Genomic DNA, 19770 nt, shown 5'->3' on the forward strand with positions numbered 1-19770 from the left:
GTTTTTGGAGCATAAGGTGACCTCAGTAATGTAAATGTTAATAACTTGATAATTACTCATTTTATGGAAGTCTAACAAGTATACATTATTTACGTAAAAAATACTAGTAAATTCTATAACGTACGAAAAACGAATATTTGTACAGTGCCGCACAATTTAGGGGGGATAAAAGGTGAAACGACACCTATCGCACGCCACTAGAAGAAGCCAATAAATGGTTTCTGCCATATTTATGCATCCTTTAAGCTAGTAAATCTGTCTGTTGAGTTTGATAAAGAAATATTAACTAATACCGGAGCTACAGGAAAAAATAGTTTATTATTTTTAAATTTCAACGCCCTGTATCTCGAAAATGAGCCGCTTTAGGACATATGTTTATTAAGTAAACTGCGCTTATTTTTGGATTTTTTACATACCATATCCGTTTGTAACACCTATTCATTAACACCCTGTATATAATTAGCCATCCTCTATCCTAAACTGTAAAAAAAAACTGATTTAATTTAAAAAATTATGATAACGCCACTAAACAAAATTGATGTGCCTGGGAATTTTTGCGAAAAGGTCTTCATTTCCATTTGATGAATTTATTTCATACTTTTAAAACACGCGTTATTATAATAATGTATGTATGCACTTATAATTTATAACACAAATACTGACTGGTTCATATTTGATATTCAATATTTTCAAGTGTTCGAGTAACCAACTGTATCCATCAAATAAATAAATTTTAATAACAAAAATAATAAAAATGCCACAAATAAATAATTACAGACAATAAGAGATAAAATACGAGTATATTGTCGATATTTCAGATGCTGAAATACAGTTCAAAATAGCTACAGTTCAGCTATTAATACTAGAAAATCAGCAGCAGGTAATTTATGTCACAGAATTTAATATTGGCAGTGGATATTTACAGTACAACGAACAATGTTGTAGAAAGACTCATTAAAAATTTAATTATCATAAACTACTTCTTATTGCGCCTGAAAAAAAAGACGGCTATAATATGAATAGCTATAAAACATTTTAATTTGCAATCGTTTTTCCTTAATTAACGTTTTTAATATTACTTTCTGAGTGGAATACGAAGTTATAAAAAATAGGTTTTTAATGTAACGATATCACATCTTATTTTTCTTGAAAAAGGAGCTTGTTGAAAGATTTATTTTTCCAGTAATTAAATATTTGGGAATACAGATTATTATGAATGTATTCTAACAGATTCCAACAATGCATTATACAATAGTTTGTGCAAAAAATACTTCCAATCGTATCGTTCCATCATCTTGTTGTCTTTCCAATGACACTAATTAATTGTTAATTAGTTTTATACAGGGTATTTGTAAATAAGTGCGAAATATTTTAGGGGGAGGTTGTCGAAGTTATTTTGTGACAAAAAGTTCATATAAACGTAGGTCGAAATATGCTTCGTTTCCGAGATATATTTCGCACTTATTTACAAACATCCTGTATATGAGGATGTGGTGGTGTGGTGTTATAGTAAGTATACGTAGTGACAAATATTTTATAAATATATCTGCCGAAATTATGTGCCGTCGATTTTCAGTATTCGTTTTTTAAATTTAATGAATAACTGAAGAAAATACATAAAAAATTAACAGCTTGTATATTGCAAATATAAAATGCTGTTGTGTGCATTGATGTCAACAATTTTTAAAGATGTACACACAAACATCATTGAAAATCATTGGAGAAATATGCATTTAAAAGAAATTAATTTATTTTAACTATATCTTGGTAATAAAGGTCTTGGTAATAAAGATATTTCATATTTTCAAAATCAAAATATCTTATTTTTCTAAAGTCCTATTATTTTATTTTTTATTTATAGTACGTTTATGTGAAACATTTTCTATATTGTGGCGAATGCGCTAATACTAAATATAGTTACGTGTTTTAATTATAAAGTTAAAAATTCTACTGATGAAGAATCAATTTGTATTAAAATATAATTAAAACTTATCGCTTGAATTGCATTACCATAATTGGACATAACTTATAAATATAATAGAAATAATTTAAAATAAAATGTGTAGCTTCTCCCAATAAAGCCCACCTTTAGATTTTGATTGTCCTGGAGATTTTCATAGATTTTAAGATGAACGTATAATAAATAGATATAGACATAACTTTCTACTACAGAGGAGCTCTTCCATCCACCATGCCGTTTGATGATTGTAAGATCAGCACCTTTATTTGCCAATAAAGTTGTTGAAGTGTGCCTCATATATACAATGGCTAGTATATGCTTCTGGATTTGCGATATTCAGGAATGAACCAACTATTGAGGGTACCTTCGCCAATGTGTTGATTCCAACAGGCTGAGAAGTACATTTTTGATCGATGTATATTATAAAAATTTGTCTTGTGTTAGGCGAATATATTTTCTGCATATTTCAACAACATTCGCGCAAAATCCTTCTTCTATAATTGTAAATTTTCTTGAAATGCCAATCTTGGTGTCGGGTATTAAAAGAAGTAGGTAACTGCCAACGTCCTGTACGTCACTAATTTTCAAATTTGTTTATTCGCAGCATCGACAAGCACCAGAAATTCCCATTATTAGTGCAACCTAAAATAATTCAAAGTTCACGATATACCTAACACCATGTAAAAGGTAAAGAGATATTATCTTAATCATTAAATATTCTTCAATATGTGCTCTTTCCAATACTGCAGCTTTTTTTGCTTTATTTCCTCTCGATTCACTCTCATTCAAATAAGCAGTAAGCTTGTTATATTTTCCAACATCTATATTTATATAGACCTTTATAGTAGCCTTCAACAACGAATACTTCGACCACATAAATGAAATTGCATATTTTATCTTTAAATTTAAAAAATACAATAACATGACTTATTGTCATTACTCTCCGTGTTTTCCTCCATTCGTTAAATTCGGCGAACACTTTTTCGTAATGTTCCCTTGATTTCGCTGGCAATAAATGGAAAATTGCTTCTTGAGCTTCTTCAAAAACAGCCACAGGAACACAATTACTTTGTTAAGATTTTATTTTATTTGGTATATATCTATTGATATATAGTAAGCACTTTTAAATATATAAATAATATTTTCGGACACTGAGGGACATCTATGGAAAAGTGGAAAGGTATTTGTATTTAAATTTTTAAAAAAGATAACACTATCGGTTGCCGAAAAACGTTGCTTCGCGTAAAGATCGTTTCTCGTAGAGTTTTTTGTTCGAGTTTTGTAAAATGGTTAGCTGTCGTGGGTGTCGGCAAAATAATTACTATTGCTAATTATTATACTTGATTTGCACGGATTAAAACCACGATTCGCAACAAAAGGCATCGCTGTTTAGTTCTTGTAAGTTTTAGTTGAGGAGCGTGCCAGAATTTCTTTTGAATTGAGCCATATTTGTCTGTTACGTCTCCATTGTTATAGGGAATTCGGCATTGGAGACGTTTTACCTGGGAGGTAGTAATTTTTTTGTCCTAGGACAATTTTTTTTGGAGAACTCCTCCCAACGAGTTTTGTAAGCCAGAGTTTTGTATGCCAGAATTTCGTCATCGGTCGGAAAATAAACCGCTGCAGATTTAAATACAATCCACTCGGCCAGCGACCATCCCTCGTTCCGTGGAAAAGGTGCCACCTCATCGCGTGTCCTGTTACACTTTAAGGCGTCACAGATAAGTACCAAGCACTTAATAATTTCGAAGATTCAACCTTTTTCTTTTTTCCACCGATTCGACAGATTAACATTAGCCATAAGCGTTGGCTCCTTTATAAATAAAATTAGTTTAAGATTATTTAGCATAAGAATTTCCATTATCCGACCTTACTTGAAACAGTTGTCGGTTACAATTTAGCAAGGGTAAGACTCCTTTGGTATATTTTTTTTAGATGTGTATTTATATATATGTTTTGTCTTTCTACAAATGTCCATATACATTTAAATTTAAAGTAACCTGTATAAATATTCAAATCATACTATAATAAATCTATATTGAATGTTTAGTGGTTTCCTCATTATAGTTCTCTAAGTAAATTTTCGGTTGAGGGTACTTAGAAATTACAGAAATCACTTGGCGCCCTCAAATCTGTTTAATTTTCTTGTGTTTTGTTAATTTGTTTTCTGTTGTAAGAACCCACGCCCCCACTGAAAAGTTAACTAGCCAAAAAAAAGGGATTAATTCCAAGGGAAGGGTTACAACTTTCTTGCATTTTTACCAAATTCAGATATAACTGTTTATTAAATAATTGATAATAAATAATGTACCAAAACAACCAGTAGATATGACAAAACCTACCACGTTTTATTGAGTACTAAGGAATATCAAGTCGTGCGAATATCTTTTTATTAAATTCCAATAATTCTGACTGTGATGTGATTATTATGGATAAAACGTTGTATTGCATTCGTGTTTTAATTGCGTTTTATCCACTTAAGAAAATAAAACGCTCGAACTACGTTCTCGCGTTTAAATATTCTAGCGTGAATAAAATGCTACCTAAAACACTTATACAATAAATAACTATTATTGCATCCTATCTACCGGTAGATATTAAAAATGACTATTTCAGAAGAAATCCGAGCAGTTCATCTTTAGTCATAAGTAAAACAAATGCATTAAAACGGACTTTAAAATTAATTTTAGTTAATAAATATTTACACATTCCCAGAAATTCCGGACCCCAAAGGACCAGAATAATTCCACCCCTCACCGTTTGTTCCTTTTAAATCCTCTTGATTAAAACAATATGCGGAAAATTAGTTTCAGGTATTCCGTGATACGATTATGCTATCGTGTTTTTGCAGTGTGTCGTAATACTTTTTTTGTTGAGGCCCGGCAAACTTATTTAATTCGCCCTCATATTATTTTTCCGTGGAAAGTTTTAAAATACATGAAGTTCCTTAATTAAAATGAATTTGTAACTTTTCGCTGAGCGTAAGTTTGGATCAAGGTAAGACGCACAGGTGTGCATAAAATCGAAAGATTCAAGATGACGTTTGCCATTAGTGTCTAAAGATAATAATTACATTTCGTTCCGATTAATTTCATGCCGTCAATTCTTGTTGGTACAGGTGAGTACACAGGTAAACTAAATCTGTCCACCAAGGCAAAATATTTTTGTATGGCATTTCTAAAGTATATAGGTTATACAATAAAAATGAACCTAATGCCGTACAAAAATATCAATACCGGAAGCCAGAAAAATTATTGATTTTCCGAAAATTTTGGCCCGGTTTTTGGTGATTTACTACAGTACGGCATTTATACTGCAAGTTTCGGATTGATACGTAGATAACTTTTTTTGTGACGCCTTACGTATCTGCTAATACAGGGGTTAGAAATGAAGGGCGCAACCCTCTATTTTAGCCCCCATTGTTTCAAGTAATTGAAAAATTTACGGCATCGATTCCACATGATTATTTAACTCTACAAATAATTCTTAGCAACTATGCCGACTGAAAATTATGGTTAATGCAAAAGTTTATAAATAATTACTTGAATTTTGGAATTGAGTTTTATTTTTTTTTCGATAAGATCGTTAATTCCTGTACGGCAACCACTTTCTTGATAAAATGTAATCAAAAACTATCATACTAAATCATGGACGGTTATAATTAATGGTACAAATTAAAAATTCGAATTAGAAAACAAATAAATATATTGTGAAAATTTACAATATTTCGAAAATTCCTTGTTATCAACTAAAAATTCTAATAATAAACTAAACTATTCAAAATATTATGGCTGTAATTGACTTTTCATAAGTAAAAAAATAAAAAAAATGTACATTTTTAACTAGTGGATTTTACATAGCTGATAATATTTTTCATTAAATTTTTACTACATTTTTAGGTCATTTGTTGGAACAATTCTCCGAAACTGTATAAGTCCAAAATGAGTTTTATCCTAATTTCAAGAGAAATTTAATGTATACCGTATAAATTATGATGGCATTGTCTTTAAGTTAAAAAAAAAATTGTGTCGAGAAAAATTTCACAGCTATCCTCGCAAGAAATTACATGATTTTAGGTGATTACACAAAAAATAGTAGATAACTTAAAAACTAGAAGAGATAGGTATAGGGAATCCTGATACCGTTCGAAAGAGAATAAAATTTTGTATCAGAACATAGAAAAACATACAGGGTGTTCCATTAGAAAAAACCGAATTATGAATGTTTGAAGTTAACTAAACTCGGCATTAAATTTCTAGCACCGTGTATGCAATTAAGCCACTTTTGAAATTCCCCCCTATAAATATTGTTACTTTATCTTTTTTACTATAAAATACACATGGTTTGAAGCTAGTCACTGTTTCTCTCCATTTTTTTGAAAAAAATTAAATATCTCGAAAACGGTTAATTTTAGGAATAGGGAAACTTCATAAAAGTCCACCTAAAATAACACGTAAAATAGAAAATTGCAATATATATAGGGTGTTCCATTTAAAATAAGCAAGTTGATGGCGACTTCCGGTATAACCGGAAGTGGTACGTGGACGTTATTATTTTAGTTGAGAAGGGCATGCCCGAAAACCCGGTATCTCAAATTTTCAAAATTCAATTCGAAGTAGTCACTGAAATAATTCTAATGGGCCGTCACCGTGGGACACCCTATATGTTTTGAAGTAACAGTACCTTCGCATTTGCATATTTGCAATTTCTGTTACAATTGTTTGAACAATTTATTTATGCAAAAATTGTGATGAAGCCATTGACATACAATATTATGTTTAAAATTAGTTATAGTGGTTTGGTCTTCAAGTGAGGAGAAAAACTCTAAGTAGTATGGAAAACTTTATTCTACTAATTTTGCTGGTAACACGAGACACAACCGAGCAGGAACTAGGCTTCAAGACTTCTGGTTCGTGCCTCGAAATGTTTTCGGTTTTTATCCTTGTCCCCAGGTACCTACTTTTATTACCTTATCCTAATTAACACTTATCCGGGTCATTACCTACTCGGTTTGTGCTTATGTACCCTAATAAACAACAACTAATTTATGTTNTGTCCCCAGGTACCTACTTTTATTACCTTATCCTAATTAACACTTATCCGGGTCATTACCTACTCGGTTTGTGCTTATGTACCCTAATAAACAACAACTAATTTATGTTTACAGCCTACTTATTCTAATCTCATTTGCTAAATACATTTATTTCAGATAATCTCGAATAATTCAAAGTATAATTTATATGGCTCGTAAATTCCCGGAAAGCAAAATATAATTATTCGGGCAGGTACTAAATGTATGTATTTGCTACATAGTAAAAATAATTTAAAAGTGCATTTGTTACAAAAACAACTTTAAGATTGCCGGTTATAATGTTTTATTAACGGCATATTACTTAAAAATAATTTTACATCTTAAATAATTTTTTAGCAACAATGTCGACCATTTTTCAATGATCGGAAACCATAAGGGTCAGAATATAGGGGTTTGCATCCGGGGTTTCTCACTCCTGTATCGACAAATATGTACGGCATTACTGAGAAATATTTCTATATGATATTGTAAGTCTTATTATAGAAAGGCCGTACAGTAGTAAATAATTTGTATTAAGGAGAAAATAGTAGTAAAAATAAAATCAATTCTTGCAAGGAATACTTTTTTGCAAAAACATATTTCAAGCCATTTAGAACCATTTTTTTTGTATGGCATTTTGTTTTTGTTGATTATTGTTGTCAGTATTAACAAAATATATTAATGCCGTACAAAAATTTTTCACCATGAGATCCTACTTTTCAGAGGGAAATTAATTTTCCTATAGTAAGCACATGTTTCATGAAAAATGTACGGCATGGCCAAAAATGTCATTATGTTATAAAATAGAATTAAAATTAGTGAATTTGATGTTGGTTCAAATCACCCCCCATACGCTACTTACAAATAGAGGGTTGCACCCTGTATTCCTAACCCCTGTATCAGCAAGTACGTACGGCGTCGCTTAAAAAATTATCTATGTATCGATCCGAAACTTGCAGTATAAATGTCGTAATAATAACCAAAACTCAGGCCAAAATTCTCGGAAAATCAAAAATTTTCCTGGCTTTCGGTATTGCTATTTTTGTACTGCATTAGGCCGAGGTTCATTTTTTTTATATAACCTATATACTTTAGAAATGCCGTACAAAAATGTTTTGCCGAAAACCACCCCCCTTGGTGGACAGGTTTTGCCTACCTGTACCAACAAGAATTGACGGTATAGTTTCTAAAGTTATGTAGTAGTATTGATTTATAAGTAATTCATGCTGGGTCAAATGACCCCTTGAAAAAAAATTCCGATGGGGTTTATTCTATACCCTTATATGGCTGAATTCGTCTTTACAAGGGCTATCCTTTATACTAAAAAATATAGAGCGTCCTATTAAAAAAAAATGTCGGTAATGTTATGGGTCTGTCAAACATGGCTTAAAAAAATAGAAAATATTGCTGACAATTTCTATTTACTAATTTACCTGTTTCAGCGATTTTTTTAAATTTCAACTGGAAAATTTGAATTTTGTTTCATCGTTTTGGGATACTCTGTATATTTATATCAAAGAGCAGATAATAACAGATAATACGAGCACCATCATACAGAAACGCATCCAATACTTCGGCAAAGTTAAAAAAGTCACTGACTAAAGATTTGTCGCAAGTCTCGGTACAATCAGATAGAAACGTGCCGAGAAAGTATTGTGAAAAGTTAGTATCACTTGAACGTGTCATATTGGCATCATTTCGTGTCGACTACACCTTGAACCATTATCTGTAGATCATAGCGCGGGACCCTCGTCGGTGCGGCTATAATAAAATACAATTTCGTCGCGAGCACTCCGATATCTATCGAAAAGAGCCGTAAAAGGGCATGTAACAGTTTAATGACCAATATTGCAGTATCTACTACAGCAATCGACAAATAATCTCATAAAATAAAAAAATAATGACTCTAATTTACTTGGACTATAGATAATGCTTGTCACTCGACCATTATAATTGCTACTTATAATTCTTTATCAATTTTACTTAATTTAGGTTATGTTTTAAGAGTTATTACGTTTTTTAAATTAATATGTGAAATAAAATGTTTGCACAAACCTTTTAAGATATTTGTGAAAAGCTGTGAAATCACTATTTATACATCCTTTTGGCATATACATGTGCTCCAATGAAAACTTCCTGCATTTTACTTGGAAATAGTCTTTTAAATTAGCAACTATAGACTAGGCGGTATCTGTTTTGGTTGGGTGAATCGTATATCCACAGAGATTTTTGGCTTTTTGGCTTTCAAATATTACTAGAAATGAAAATTTTTCTATGCGCATAAAAAAAATGTGGGCTTAACTTTTGGCGGCACTGTATGTTAAAAAAATTCGAGAAATGTCATATTTTTCTTCCTATTTAATTATGTACCTTTTCAAGAGTTGATTTTAGGCGAAAATGGAAGAGGAAAAAAATGTTTGTAATTAAATTTTTTACAAAACATGACTAGATACAAATCGAATGAATCATGTTTATTATTGTAAAAATCGAAAAAATCGCCAAAATTGGGGTTAAAAAACATTACTTTTTAGGGAATTTTTTTGGGGTTTTTAAATTGGGTATAGGACCTTCATACTTGGCTCAAGAAAACTTCATGTAGAATCATCACACCAAAATCGATTCGATAGATTTTACATAATAATTTTGCAATCTAGATTTTGAAAACAAAATTGCAAATTTTCAAAATTTTTCACAGCAAAAACCAAGACCCTTAGATACTTGAAAATTTAATCACATATAGAAGGGCTATCAAGCTTTCAAACGCTTTTTGAAAAATTCGAATCCGTCAATTAGGAGATCTCTGGCGCTTGTTTAAACGTTGGTCGAATTTTTGTACATACTTATAAATAATTAGAATAACTTTGTGAATATTCAATCAAATCAAATTTTTTAAAGCAGGTTTTAAAAGTTATTGGATTCTTAAAAAATAAACAGATTGATTGGTCAATTGGTTAGGTATATAGCCGATCAAAGTTCACCGTCATTTATACCAAATGTACTGGGACATCCGGGCTAATTTTTCGAAAAATACTTTTGGTATTCCGAGTACTTACCAGGTCTAAGTTTGCAATACTTTTCTTCATTGTCAACCTACTTTAAAACGTGTTTAAAGTTATTTATGCAAGCGAGAAATTCAAGAAAATCGTACGGGTGGTGGTGGTGGGGGAAGCAGAGAGCGCGGCCGCTTCGGCCTGCTCGAAATTAAATCGGCGAGTTCAAAACCGCGACGCGCTTAAAAATTTTTAATATCTCAGCTTCTAAAGGTCCGATTTTATGATTTTTTTAATCGATGTCTCGCGATTGAAAAAAAAATGTAACTAGCGTATTTTCAAATGCATATCGTTAATAATAAATTATTGGTCTTTCAACCGTCCGATAATTATTTATTTTTAAACTTCCTTTAATTATCAACTTTATTTTTTTATTGTATCAAAGATAAGTGTATAAACTTATATACTGTTTATCAAAGATCAAAAACAAATTTATTTAAATATTCTAAAATTGTTTAAACAACAATTATTTTCAAAATATGTCGAAAAGTAGTACCTAATATAATGAGTTAATTTCTCATTTGCTTATATTTTAAACAATAAATAATATTTGAATTATACTTTAATCACAAAAAAAAATTAATATTAAAAAAAGAATCTTTCTTTCATTTCAATATAATATTGTTTCATTGTTTATAAGTACAAAAATTCGACCAATGTTTAAACAAGCGCCCGAGCTCTCCTAATTGACGGATTCGAATTTTTCAAAAAGCGTTTGCAAACTTGAGAGCCCTTCTATATGTGATTAAATTTTCAAGTATCTAAGGGTATTGGTTTTTGCTGTGCAAAATTTTGAAAATTTGCAATTTTTTTTTCAAAATCTGGATTGCAAATTTATTATGCAAAATCTATAGAACCGATTTTGGTGTGATGATTCTACATAAAATGAAGTTTTCTTGAGCTAAGTATGAAGGTCTTATACCCAATTTAAAGACCCCAAAAAAATTCCCTAAAAAGTAATGTTTTTTAAACCCATTTTTGTCGATTTTTTCGATTTACATAATAATAATCATGATTCATTCGATTTGTAACATAATTTGTAAAAAAATTAATTATAAACGTTTTTTTCCTCTTCCATATTCGCCTAAAATTAATTCTTGAAAAGATACATAATTAAATAGGAAGAATATGAAATTTTTTTCGAATTTTTTAAACATATTGTGCCGTCAAAAGTTAAGCCCACGTTTTTTTTATGCCCATAGAAAAATTTTCATTTCTAGTGATATTTGAAAGCCAAAAAGCCAAAAATCTCCGTGGATATACGATTCACCCAAATATGGACTTTTTGAAACAGATACCGTTTGGACTACTAAGATTTATATTTATTTTAAGAGCTTCAGTTTATTCAGATGATGTAGGTATTTGAAAAATTTATATAAATTTATGTATTTTTTCCTGTTTATTGTTATTTGCGCTTATTGAACGTTTTATAATTCCTTAGTACTTAAAGTTTTCCTTTATTGCAAGCTTTACCGAAAACAAGATTCACTTCCTTGAAAATATGATAAAATCGATTAAGCCGGATAATAATTTTAATCAAAAACTTGCTGGAGTAACTTGATTGAGTTTCGGTGTCACATTTATAAATTAGGGTCCTTATACCATAAATTAATCAACCTGTGATGTTCTTAAATGATGACATTATTATAAAGGAAGATTTAGATAATCATATTATTCACCAATCTTTCGCCTAAAAATTAATTTTCTACATTATTTACAAAACCTTCAGTTTTATTACGATAACAATTTTAGAATTGATTTTTATTGTATTAATTACTGGAACCCCCGCTGTAATAATGCTATCCTCAGTTACATTGAAACTCAATAGGGATATAGAATAGTTAAAAATTGTATAACCACCATATATAGAATTAAAAGGAATAGGCCAATCAATAGAAGTTTTGTTTGTGACAAAAATACTAGTAGAAAACGGACTGTGCCATCATATAAAAGACAGTCTGTAGATATAGTGTGTTTCACTTAAAGTCGGAACACCTCCGCATTTAGGATGGTGTTGGCTGATTTCCAAAATTATTTTTTTTTTGTGATAGTACTCAAAAAGGCCTATACTTTACTACATTATATTTTTTGACATGTGTTCTTTTCTACAGCCTACTATGATAAGAAAAGATCCTCAAAAATTAAGAAACATATTAAGCATTGTTTTAAGAAAGAAATAGATAGCATTTATTTCGACTTGATCACTTGTCCTGTATTAACAATAGAAATATTTTGAAGGTATTTTTTCATAATTATATTAACCGAAGGTATATCCATGCAATTTCATTGATTGTGAACCTGTGGATATTCTTTGTTTTGTTCCTGCATTTTTTTTAACATTTACGCGAAATCTTGACATCAAACGTGAATTTTAAAGTTTTCTTACAAAATGTACTTTTCTGTTCTAAAGAATACATTTTTAGGTGTCCTTGTATACCGTTTGGGAAATTCTATTACATTTTGTAAGTTGTTTATGAACCAATTTACAATACATTATAACTAACAATATTCAAAATTGTATACTTATATAGGGTGTATCACGAAGAGGGCCCAATAGGATTATCTCAAAAGTAGTCAAAATTGAAATCTGAAAATTTGTATACAGGATTTATCACAAAGATGTATTCAATGAAAATAGTGTCAACTTTCTCATCATCAACTATGCTATTTCAAATGGAACAGTCTGTATATTTTTGCATTCTTTTATTCTACCTAAGATCTAGACTTATTTCATATAAGGTATTATAGGAAAAAATGTGTCAGTTTTCAAGTTATTCAATCTCTCAGTTGCATCCGTCAATTTTCGAAAAAAATTTAATGATGCAAGTAATTTTTGAAAACAGAATAACTCCGACATTTACTCCGTATAACACCAAAATTTGTAGATTGAAAGCAAAACTCCACACCCCAAAAATAAGCAAAATCGAATATTACGTATTCGAGTTATTTACAAAATTCAAAAAAATTTCACGAACTTTGAGTCATCTGGCTTTATTTGCTTTTGCAAATTTGACATAAACTGGTTGAATTCCATTGCTTTTAAATTATCCATACCAAATTTCATTAATAAATAAAGCAAAATGTCGGAGTTATTCTATTTTCAAAAATGACTTACATCCCTCAACTTGAAAACTGTCACATTTTAGCCTTACCTTATATGAAAATAGTCTAGAATTTGCTGTATAATTAAAAAATGCATAAAATGTTCCATTTGAATTAACAGAGCTGATGATGACTTCCGGTATAACCGGAAGTACGAAGAAGTTGACACTATTTTCATTGAATAGATCACTTTTGATAAAGCCCTCTATTCAAATTTTTCATTTTTCAATTTTGACTACTTTTTGAGATAATCCTACTGGGCCCTTTTCGTGATACACCCTGTATATCCACTGCCCCTCAGCTCCCGATCTTCCCCCACTACTCGATTGCGCACGCGCGCTCGGCCGTTTTTAAGCATATTTTAGTAATTTTTCACCTATTTCACATCATTTTATCGGAAAATTAGAATATACGTTTTGTAATATTATTTTTCCACGTTTATAAAAAATTAATTAATGGTAAATTGGAGTAGGAAATACAGGGTGTCCCAGAATAAGGTGTACAATGGAAGACCACAGATTCGTGGACTCAAAATATGCAGATTTAGGTTAATTCACCTTAATCCGAAATCGCTTCGTTTGGCCGCCAGATGACTCAAAGTTCGTGAAATTTTTTTGAATTTTGTAAATAACTCGAATACGTATTATTCGATTTTGCTTATTTTTCGGGTGTAGAGTTTTGCTTTCAATCTACAAATTTTGGTGTTATACGGAGTGTTTTTTAAAACTTACAACTCCTAGAAAATCGATGTATGGTGTCTGTTCATAATTTTTTCCTCTTTCGGGCAATAATGACAACTATTTTTTATTTGATAGGTGATACCATTTAGAAATTTTTGGGCCTCTTGTAAAATTTTGATTAAATGAGTGGTTTGAGTACAAAAAATATTTTTTAAATGTATACATTATCTTGCCTACTCCAATACTTAACAAAGTGCCAATAGGTTCTGATTTTGTAGATTGACTGTAATTTCAGTTTGTTCTTTAAATCATTGTACCTGCCAATTCTGTTTTACTAGAAACAGAATAATAAATGAACAAGTGTATGGTCAAGAAAATCCACATGCTATAAAAGTGAAACAATATCAGAATGAATTTCGCATCAATGTTTATTCTGGGATCATTGATAGCATTATTATTGGCTCTGTTATTCTACCCAATAGACTGCATGGGGAAATTTATTTAGAATTTTTGCAAAACCCGAGATATTGAAAGATGTGCCAGAATTATCCAGAGCTAACATGTGGTTCATGCATGTTGCCGCTCCACCACATTTCACTGTAAATGTCCGGCAGTATCTGAACCAAAGATTTCCTCGTCGATGGACCGATAGAGGGATAATGTTTCTGTTAACTGGCCTGTACGTTCACCAGACTTAACACCTTGCGACTATTATCTTTGGGACACTCTGAAAACAATAGTGCATGCTTCCACATCTAACACTGAAGAAGAGTTGTGGAGGCATATCCAAAATACCATAAATGTTTTAAAAAAGAACCCTTAAGAATTTTTATAATAAGTTGTACTAAATTTAATAACATCAACTTTGTTACTTTTATCTCCAGCATTTTTTATTCTATTTGATTGTTTTTACGAATCATTTCAATAAAATTAGGCACTTTTAATTCGTCGTATGTGTGTATCCATATCGAAAAATGAAGTAACATAAGGTATATCTAATCGTAGTAAAGACTCATTAATAATTGGCAGGTACAATGACTTAAAGATCAAATTGAAATTACAGTCAATCTACAAAATCAGTGACTACTACCACTTTGTTAAGTATTGTAATATGGGTCGCAAGATAATGTAGACATTTGAAAATTATTGTTTTGTACCCAAACTGCTCATTTAATCAAAATTCTACAAGAGGTCTAAAATCTTCCAAATAGTATCACCTATCAAATAAAAAATAGTTGTCATTATTGTTAGAAAGTGGAAAAAGTTATGAACAGTTATTATCATCATATATCAATTTTGTAGGAGTTTTGAAAAATATTCTATATAACACCAAAATTTGTAGATTGAAAGCAAAAGTCCACACCCCAAAAATAATCAAAATCAATTACTACGTATTCGAGTTAATCGATTAATACGTATTCGAGTTAGTTTCAAAATTCAAAAAAATTTCACGAATTTTGAGGCCATCTAGCGGCTACACAAAGCGATTTCGGATATACGTGAATTAGACCAAATTTGCCTATTTTGAGTCCATGAATCTTCCGTTGTACACTTTATTCTGTATATAAGCATACAGGGTGTCTCACGGCCCATTAGAATTATTTTAGAGCCTACTTCGATTTGGATTTGGTAATTTGGGATACCAGGTTTTCGGGCATGCCCTTCTCAACTAAAATAATGGCGTACAACTTCCGGTTATACCGGAAGTCGCCATCGACTTGAGTATTTTAAATGGAACACTATATATTTTTGCAATTTTTGATTCTACGTCTATTTTAATGTTCATCCAGAATCCTCAACTCGTGCCGCAGAGTATGATTTAGGCATTTCAGGAGCGTCCATTCACAGGATGCTTAGAACTAATGAAATGCATCCATACAAATTTAAGTTACTTTCTGCTCTTCATACGGGTGACGCCGTGCAACGTGTACAATTTCGTGAAACGATGTTAGTGCGATACCAAGAAGATCCACAATTTTTGCAACATATTATATGGACAGACGAGTCAAAATTTACGAGAGAAGGTATTATTAATAGACATAATACTCATTTATGGTCATCTGAAACTTTCAAAATAAATTTAGCGTAAATGTTTTTTGTCTAATTAAAGATAACCAAATTTCTTACAATATCTACGAAGAAAATTTAAATGTCGACAGATATCTCAATATTTTGCAAACGGTTGTGGCAGATTTTCTAGATGACATACCTTTAGACCAACTAAGGAAGTGTTGATATCAATTAGACGGGACTCCACCTCACTGTCACAATCAAATCTATCAACAGCTGACTGAAATGTTTGAAGATAGATGGATGAGACGCCTAGGACCGTGGAATTGGCCAGTAAGGTCTCCCGACCTCACTCCATTAGATTTTTATGTTTGGGAAGTAATAAAGCAAAAAGTTTATTCTACACCCGTTGCTTCAAAAGAGGATTTGATTGCTCGAATACGAAGAGCGTTCCATGAATTGTCTGCAGCTGAAATAGCAAAAGCGGTGACTGATAGTGTTATCTCTAGAATCCACAAGTGTTTAGCTGTTAATGGGGGTCATATTGAACACTTATGATTTTTTAAGTCATTTTTTTATCTTAATGCATTATTTTTATCAACATACATAATTAAAATTGTGTATTACTATGTATGAAGTTGATTTTTTGGAATTTTTCTTAACTTTATTCTGCTCATTGGTGGAAAATTGGGATATGTCTCATTAAAAACTGTAAATGTTCTGCTTAGAAACCCATTTCAACGTCTGTGAATAATTAAAACTGAAATAAATAACTGGTGACAGTTTAGCTGTTTGTTTTGAAGTTTTGCTAAAAGTTCCACAGCTATCCTCGCAAGAAATTATATGATTTTAGGTGAATACACAAAAAATAGTAGATAACTTAAAAACTAGAAGAGATAGGTATAGGGAATCCGTTCGAAAGAGAATAAAATTTTGTATCGGAATATAGAAAAACATACAGGGTGTTCAATTAGAAAAAAAACGACTTATGAATGTTTGAAGTTAACTAAACTCGGCATTAAATTTCTAGCACCCTGTATGCAATTAAGCCTCTTTTGAAAGTATGGATGGGAAGCTTAGGGGTCTAGCTATCCCCCCCCTATAAATATTGTTGCTTTATCTTTTTTACTATAAAATACACATGGTTTGAAGCTAGTCACTGTTTCTCTCCATTTTTTTGAAAAAAATTAAATATCTCGAAAACGGTTAATTTTAGGCATAAGGAAACTTTATAAAAGTTCACCTAAAATAACACGTAGAATCCAAAATTGCAATAATATATAGGGTGCTCCATTTAAAATAAGCAAGTCGATGGCAACTTCCGGTATAACCGGAAGTGGTACGTGGACGCCATTACTTTAGTTGAGAAGGGCATGCCCGAAAACCCGGTTTTCCAAATTTTCAAAATTCAAATCGAAGTAATCTCTGAAATAATTCTAATGGGCCGTCACCGTGAGACACCCTGTATATCTTCAGACTGTCTTCTATTATGATGGCACAGTCCGTTTGCTATTAGTAATTTTGTCACAAACAAAAACTCTGTTGATTGGCCTATTTAATATATGTGTTGTATTAACAACAAATTTAGTGTATTTTTGAAGTATCGGAAACATTTTAAATCACATTTTTCTGACTGGAAAAATACATAAATTATTTTTAATAAATAAATAATTACATGGTAATTTTACTACAAAAAGCAGTGGATTTAAGTTAAATGTTAGTTTCCAATCCATTAACCTTTTTTCGGCCATAACCTGACTCTCGCTAATGATACCGTTTCGCATATTTTTTCCAGGCATGAAAACATCACATCAACTCTAAATTCGCGAACTAGACATGGCAGCACCAGAACCAGAAGGCCAGAATAGCACAGAGAACTCCTTCAAGTCCAAAACTCCAACAGAACCGGATGCTAATTGTAAGAAGTCGCCGAATAAAAACAAGGACGGCAAAGGCAATAAACAGAATAAAGACAACGTGACCAGGGTCGTTGTTGTGGCGTTAACACCAGAAAGGCGAAGAGAAACATGGAACAAAAAGGTGGAGTTCCTCCTTGCCGTGGTAGGCTTCGCTGTGGACCTGGGGAATGTTTGGAGATTTCCCTACATCTGTTATCAAAATGGTGGAGGTGGGTCTTTTTAATGCATTCTTAAATATTATCTAAAAGTTAAGCTGTTATACATATACATAATAAGGTCCGGACTAGGGATAGTTCATCCTTAAAATGATATCGACTTTTTACCAGTATACCAATTATTAAATAGTTTTATCTGTATTACAGGAAATGCAATTTTAAACATTTTTTTTACTCTTACAAATTTTTCTAAAAAATGAGGGTTTTTAAGAAAATCGCGATTTTGTGAAACAGCGTCTTTACTAATTGAATCGGACAAAAAGTAAAGTATTAAGACTAGTAGGCTATGATTTCATGTGTTATTTTTGACGTTTACAAAAAAATATCAAGAAAAAGCATTTTCATTAAATTAGATTCTTTATTTTGTTTTTATTAAAGAAAGAGGAACCTTACAAACAAAACATTAAATATATATCGTTAAATAGCACTATAATAACTGTTGAAAATTTTCTCTAATACATAAATTTACTCTCCGCCGAAAATGTCTACTCTGCGCAATAACTGTGGATCATTTTTTATGGCGTTGCATTTATTATTTATACGATTCCATAAATCTGCTTCAGATACAAACAAATTGTTTGACACCCCCCAAAGAAAGAAATCACATTTATTCAGATCTGGTGATCTGGGTGGCCAATTTTCTGGACAACAATTGTTTCCTCGGCCTATCCATCTATTCGGGATCTGCTGATTCAAGAAGACTCGTACATTAGCACTGGAGCACCATCGTGTATGAACCACATTTGACATCTTAATTGCAAAGGTAAATCCTCGAGTAGCCCAGGGAGAGTAGAAAGTGGTTCCTCTTCGACTCAAACAGGTCTCGTCCATAAAAAAAATCTTCTTATGAAACCTAATATCCTGACGCAAAATGAAATTACAAAAGTTAGTTTTTGGCCCAAATCTTGAGGTAACAATTGTTGAATATTTTGGATAGGATAATGCGATGGAGCATGGCATATGATATATTAAATTGTCTAGATAATCGTCTAGTGCTGACATGAGGATCATATTCAATACTTTTTAAAAGTCGTATCTCGTTTCGTGCGTTTACTGCATGATTAACACGTCCTTCTTCGTTGCTGACTAGAAATGATCCAATCTCTCGAGCCTTCCTCGCAACATTAGCAAAGGTGTCCCGGTGTGGAATCAAACGATCAGGAAATCTTCTTCGGTACTCGTGTACAATTCATCGACAATTATCCTCACAAAACCCCAATGTTAACATGTCAACTTTTTCACGAAATGAAAATTTTGCAGGCATTTTTCAAGATGATGGTATAGTACGTGGTAATCTGCAGTTTTTGTAAACGTCAAAAATGACACATGATATTATATAGACCAGGCAATAAAGAGAAAAATATCTAGATTTTTGCGGCCCGATCCGATTTTAATGCGGTTTTTTGCATTTTGTTCAGAAAGACTGTCGGAAAAAAGTCTCGCCTTTTTTATTATCCGGAAGTGGCGGAAATGCATCGCGGGTGCATAAAGTGCATCTAGAAGTGCATCGCATCCGAGAAACTTGCCAAAGTGCACGAAATACCGCAAAAATTGGTACTCGGGGGTTTTGGGGGGCACAGAATTCGAATATGCATATATCCAGTCCACCCGACCCCCGGGGGGCGACTTCCGGCCGCCTGGAGGGCGCGGGGGGCACGTGGATTGCAAGGTTCTCCGAATGACTGGAAAAATGGATCTCGGGGGTTTTCGCGGGTGCTGATTCCGAATTCGAGGGTGAAAAATATCCCCTGTGCTCGTGGAGG

The 19770-nt window shown here is 31.9% G+C and overlaps 1 protein-coding gene across 1 annotated transcript in view; it reads left to right on the forward strand.

The window, feature by feature from the left end:
* Window positions 1-17793: 17793 nt before the first annotated feature.
* Window positions 17794-19770, forward strand: part of LOC108912346 (sodium-dependent serotonin transporter) — a 100618-nt gene continuing 98641 nt past the window's right edge. Inside the window, exon 1 of the mRNA XM_018717555.1 lies at window positions 17794-18001. The gene's annotated coding sequence lies outside the window, so the exon portion shown is untranslated. The remainder of the gene's footprint in view (window positions 18002-19770) is intronic.

The sequence above is a fragment of the Anoplophora glabripennis genome, unplaced genomic scaffold, assembly GCF_000390285.2.
Source record: "Anoplophora glabripennis isolate ALB-LARVAE unplaced genomic scaffold, Agla_2.0 scaffold762, whole genome shotgun sequence".
Taxonomy (NCBI): domain Eukaryota; kingdom Metazoa; phylum Arthropoda; class Insecta; order Coleoptera; family Cerambycidae; genus Anoplophora; species Anoplophora glabripennis.